This window comes from Anopheles ziemanni, chromosome 3, assembly GCF_943734765.1.
Source record: "Anopheles ziemanni chromosome 3, idAnoZiCoDA_A2_x.2, whole genome shotgun sequence".
Taxonomy (NCBI): Eukaryota; Metazoa; Arthropoda; class Insecta; order Diptera; family Culicidae; genus Anopheles; species Anopheles ziemanni.
In genome coordinates this window covers 86,567,130-86,573,484 of record NC_080706.1, presented here as the reverse complement: position 1 = coordinate 86,573,484, position 6,355 = coordinate 86,567,130, and positions in this window count along the sequence as shown.

The window sequence follows — 6,355 nt, the reverse complement described above, 5'->3', positions numbered from 1 at the left end:
TCTTCTATGCCATGTATGCTCACAGCTTTTCGTTTGAAACGCATACTCGCACGTGTATAGTTTATATATATTTCCTATAGCTATCGCTACAGCTACACACTTTCCGTTAGCATCATTGATAATACATTGATTATCCATAAATATAACTTTAAATCCCTTTTTTGTCAACGCACTCACAGAAATTAATCCTGTTGTTAAGCTAGGCACATACAAGACATCAGAAATATCGATCGTTCTTAATTCGTCATTGTCCGCAAGACAATTAATACGACCGCTACCAAAGCCCGCAGCTTCCACCTTTTTGCCATCCGCCATCGCCACTTCGGAACCTTGCGTGATTTCTAACTTCTGGAAAAAATCTTTAAAAGAAGTCATGTGCTTCGAAGCACCGCTGTCAATATACCATTCTTTTGGCTCTCCCTGGCCCACAATCCATGCGACGGGTTCGCTAGTATTAGTTACACTATTTGCATTCTCGGAACATTGCTTTTTAAACAGTCTGCAATTTTTCTTGAAGTGCCCTGGCTTATGGCAGTGATAGCAATTCTTAACCTCGGCCCCGGGGCCATTTTTCTTCTCATAGTATTTTAACACTGCGTTCAACGCCATCCCACCTTCACTGGAGTTTGTTGCACCTCGTTCCTTCCGCTTTTCGAATTCGCCGAGAAGCTTCGATTTTACGAACTCTAGCGACAATTCATCCAACGGCTTCTGTTCCAACGCTGTGACGAGGGGATCGTATGATGGTGGCAGTGAGCACAATAGCATCGCCACTTGCCATTTCTTCGGTATGGGTTCGCTGGAACCAGCAATCCGTTGCAGCAATTCCGAAAACTTCCGCACGTGCTCCTCCATGTTCCCTTCTTCGCCAAGTTGAAGAAGTGTTAGTTTCTTGAGCAGGTAGATTTCTGACGCCTTCTCATGATATGCTTTCAGCGCCTTCCACGAATCCTGTGCCGTTGCGCACTCCCTGACCAAACCAATTTGATCATCATCGATGTGGAGCCCAATAGTTGCATTCGCTTTCGTATCATCTTTTGTCCATTGTGCCGTTGGACTTTTTGGTTTTACCTCTGAAATAACGTACCAGAGTTCCTCCTTTTTCAGCAGCATCTCGATCTTATAGCGCCATGTCTGGTAGTTGTCATTTGTTAGCCTTGACACAGCTACACGAAATGAATCCATCCTGAACTGTCTTTTGTTCGCTTGTTGGCTCGAACAAGAATCCCTTGCAATAAACCGCAATTCACCACAAATTCAGGCTACCACGATACTTTCTAGACAACTGGGCCCATAACCTGTTGACTGGCAGAGTTTTTCTTTCGGTATCGCTTGGGTCTGCTGCTAGTCTGCTTGGGTGTTAATACACGACTGACACGAGTTCAGCTTTTATTCAGTATCTTTTCTACACGTTACTACATTCGGGTTACCGTTTATACGCATTAATCCAATTCGCTGCATTTGACGTTTATAAATAAGAGTTCATTTCTCAACACCATCATCAACGAAATGCAACATGAAATAAAAGTTCGTGCAATTATAGCTGCTGCTCTGGCACGAGCATTTATTAAAAGTAAGACTTTTTTTCTCTCTAATTGTTACTTTACTCATCTTTGTTACGTCCGTTTTCAGCTGTGACAAACTTCAATGGGAAACATGAAAGTTGTTAGTGTACTACCGAAGGCGAATATAATCCGAATTCGCACACATTAGTTTTTAAAGGGCGATCGTTACTCCATTTGAACCTACTGGCCCAAATGTTTGCCCCGGTTTGTTTGCCTCACTGAGTGGAACCAACATACAAGATACCAGGGAAATAAGCTACTAGCTAGCGGTCACCCAAGCAGATGAGGAGGGTCAACATCTATTTGTACGTTTATCTCATACATTGGTGGAGTAAGTTTAAGAAATGATCAATCTATCGAAAGAATAATATAAACATGTAACATATATGTGCATCCAACACTCACATTAAATACAAAGTATTGAGTTTTCGTTCCATAACGACATCTATTCATTTTAATTTTAATTCAACACTGAAATAATTTTACAGATAAAAGAAATATCGATTATTTGTATACATAAACCCTAGAGGAACAAATAAACAAAATGGAAATCACAAAACCTATCTTGACAAAAAAAAAATATCATATCATGAAGCTTTTTCAACAGGTGATGACTGACCACAGTCATTCCATGGAATAACGAAAAGCACCATTCGGTTCGAAAATTAGCCAAATCAATGAAACACACAATGAAAACGATGTTTCACCAAGTGATGCGCCAACATGAATCTCCACGGAAATACCCATAGCAAGCATCCAAATGTTGGCCCACAAGACGCACCTGGAAAACCATGATCAAAAAGAAATACTTAATCGTTTGGTGGCAGCACATAGTGAATCAAAGCAAAAGCAGTGCATCAGCGTACAGATACATACAGATACATTGCGGTTACTTTTACAGCCGACTGGTGCTTTTCGTTGTGCCAAGGAATAACTGTGGTCAGCCATCACCTGTTGAAAATGTTTGTTGATAGATATTGGCATTTAAGCTACCAATCGTCGAAGCGGAGCGTGGCTCATGTGATTTGGTGAGCCGACAACAACATACCTCTTCTTGTCCCAAGCAGTTCGAGCCTCAGAAGCAGCAAACACCAACACAAGTAAGTAACAATACTAGTTATAAAAAGATTTGAACCAAATGATCCATATTCCCCTCTAATAGGTTGGACAATAATAGTTGCAACTAAATGCGCAATACAGCGGCTGATCCCAAAGAGTGGGAGATGCAAGATCGTCAAGTGGAACTACAAACTATTTTAAATTCACCGTTTTTTTATTTCATATCGCTATACTTTTTCACCGGGATTGACCGTCGGTAAAAATGGCCGCCTCCATGAGTTGTCAAAACTCAAACGGCTGGGTTACAGTTCCTAATGTAGCGGTTTATTGGAAGGTGGAAAAACGTTCTAAAGATCAGACAGAATGTTCCAAAGATGCTTGTCAATTGTTAGTTGGGGAGACCGGTGGAAATACAGCGGCTGATCCCAAAGAGTGGGAGATGCAAGATCGTCAACTGGAACTACAAACTATTTTAAATTCACCGTTTTTTTTTTATTTCATATCGCTATACTTTTTCACCGGGTTTGACCGTCGGTAAAAATGGCCGCCTCCATGAGTTGTCAAAACTCAAACGGCTGGGTTACAGTTCCTAATGTAGCGGTTTATTGGAAGGTGGAAAAACGTTCTAAAGATCAGACAGAATGTTCCAAAGATGCTTGTCAATTGTTAGTTGGGTGGTTCAAATATCTCTCACTCCCCTCGAAACCTAACTACATTTGCCACAGTAGGAAGGTTTGATTTACATATGGTCAAAATTTTATTCCGGATATTTTTCTACAATGTTACTGCCGATTTTTAGTGCGATTGATTCATATATACAACCGGACGCACTTACAAATAAATAGTATCCAATCAAACATATTTTTTTATGGTTTATTTCATCGCAAACACGTTTTTTGCTCACCAATTAGATTTATTTTTGACCATCGTATTTTTCCATAGTAGCCGTCAGCATTTCTGCTGTCTAAAGACAAATCAGTGTAGTGATGGGATAGCTCCAGAAAAGAACGACATTTATTTATTTATTTATTTGTATAGTCGTCGGATCTCATAGGTCTTCACGACACAACTTAAGTATATTCTAGTTACAAAAACGGGTTAAAACGCGTGATTACAGAATCGTTATACGAGGCGAAGACGTAGGCGCTCACGAAACACTGACGTAGAAAGATTAAAGTCACATAAGTCTAATACTGAGTTCAAATTGTTGCACATAACTTGTAGCGGGTCGCATTGCCCATAGTTTGTCCTGGTACGTTCAGTACGGAAATGAAACCTCGTACGAAGTGATCTGCTGGGTGCATAAAAGTTGACCCCACCCAGAAGGGCAGGGGAGTCGATTTCGCCTTTCAGCAGTTTAAATAGAAACGTACACAGCATGTCCTGACGACGCTTGTCAAGAGGATCCAGGCCCAGCAAAAGACATCTTCGCATCCGATCCAGCAAAGGAGCGAGTCGTTTCGTATATAAAAAATATGGTATTATAACACCGTAATCTTTATTCATTTATTCATTATTTTATGCTGCTGATTAAGTCACGGACAAAACGAATATTAGAATTATATTCGCTGCTCGATCAAATATTACTTCTTATAGTTGACTCGTGCGTAGGAAAGATAACTTGATTGCTCAGGCAAGTACGCAGTAAGGCCTGAAATTGGCAAGTGGTTAATGCTAGTCTACCTGTCCCGTGTGAGCAAGGAGCTGGTATTCAGGTGGCTATATGATTTCACAGCGTATGTAATTACAAGCTTTCAAACAATTTGTTACCGGTAAATGATTTCTCCGGAGCGAACAGCTTTCGTCAAATTGTCTGCATGCCAGTCACTTGCCACTTACGAACGAGTGGGTCAATCTTTAAGCACAATGAATCTTCATAATGCAATATTTGTTTTTTGTTTTGTTTACCTATACCTTTTGTTTTGTTTACCTGTATCAGCTCAGTGTTGATAGCTGCCAGCAGCACTTGGAGTGCGTCGTGTGCAGTAAAAATATAAGTGCGAAAAATAGTTGTGTTTTCAATCTTACCAAGCTCGTTAATAGATAAGATTGGTTAATAAAGTGTTTGCTTTCATTTAAACATGTAAAGCAGATAAAAATCGATCGTGCTTTAGTATTGTCAACGCTCTTCCACTTGTTGCTGGCAATTGAAAGAAGATAAGTATTCCATCTTTATATTGTGCATAATTGTACATAATAAGTGATATAGTCTTTCTTCTTTTGCAGGTTTTGCCAGAAGTTGACCTAGGAGTAGAGCCAGTGAAGTGTAAAAAGAGAAATTAAATTAATAAAACGGTAACATAACCTAAAGGTAAATTCCAAAATAGTTGTTGTTTACATTTTCGTATGACATTTCCCTCGTGGGCATTGGGAGACCCGGAGGGTATGGGGAAAAATGTGGGAAGGGAGGAACGAGGAGGGGTAACCCATAACAGAAGGGGAGTGAGTTCCTTCCCCTCATTTTTCGAATTACTGAACGCCATATATCAAAAAGACTCCTATTGCTTGCCGTTCAGTGATTCAAGTATATGGCGTTCAGTAATTCTAATGTATGGCGTTCAGTGATTGCATGCAAGTTTTTGTACACCGGGGTGCCGTCCGCAGATGCCGCGATAGTGGCGAAGACCTGTCGCTCGCGAACTTAGCCAAATTTTTCGATCCCGCTCTCGAATTTTTCGATGGAGAGATCTTTTTTGGGTGATCGAACGCGCGCACCCTGCATCACGCTCGCTCCCGTACAAGGGGAAGCGCACCGAGCTCAACATTTTTCCATTGCGGCACATCGCGTTGTGCGTGTGTCTCAGTCGCTGCGTGCATCCGTCGCTGCGTCCTCCGTCGCTTCAAGCATGAGCTTGCATTTCTCCATTAGAACGATGGAGATATGAATATTGTTTACTCCTTCGCTGCGTTCATCACATGCGTAGAGCGATTTTGCTAGATCGACGTAAACAAAGCAACACGGTAAGTTCGCTTAAGTTTTTCGGCGATAATTACATATAATTTTTACATTTCACCTATTGCAGGGTAGTATATCTAGTATTCAATGAACTATCAACTATTCAACCTACGATCCTAGCTAGTTGGAGACATCTTTTTACGCAGAATGATAAGTTCCGGAGCAACGCACCTGACCGATAGAAGCTGAGCAAAAAACTTCCTCAACTAGCAGGTAAGCTCTGCAGTGAAGTATGTATATTTCATACGAAATAGTTTATTGTATAGTGTGTATGCTGTTCTTGATGGATTATCGATGTTAACTTACTTTTTGGTGTTATTGGATTCATAAGAAATCGAAAAATAAAAAGATGAAAACGCAACAACAAATTTCGTCCAGTGTATTCATTCGCGCAAGGGCTGTCACGTCACAGCCGCGCGTAGAAGCGAAAGAAAAAATCTCTCGGAAGTAACTCTCGGGTCTGGGGCTCTCGCGCGCTCACCTCTCAAAAATTGCACGGATGCAGCTGCTATTCCCCGCGGGAAACGGGACTCATCTCCCCTTAATTTCCACCCGTTTCACACTACTTCCACCATTATTTCAACCCCTTGTTCAACAAACTGCTATACCACCCGTCCCTATGCGTCATGCACTCCCCTTGTTTCGCCTTTCCCGTCCACGATTCAACGCAGCGAGCAGCTGCGATCGTGAGCGATCTTCTCCTCCATTCCGAATCCTACCTCCTGCTTCAAACAAAGTGATTGAAGCTAAAGGTATATCGAAAGTCTAATTTTTG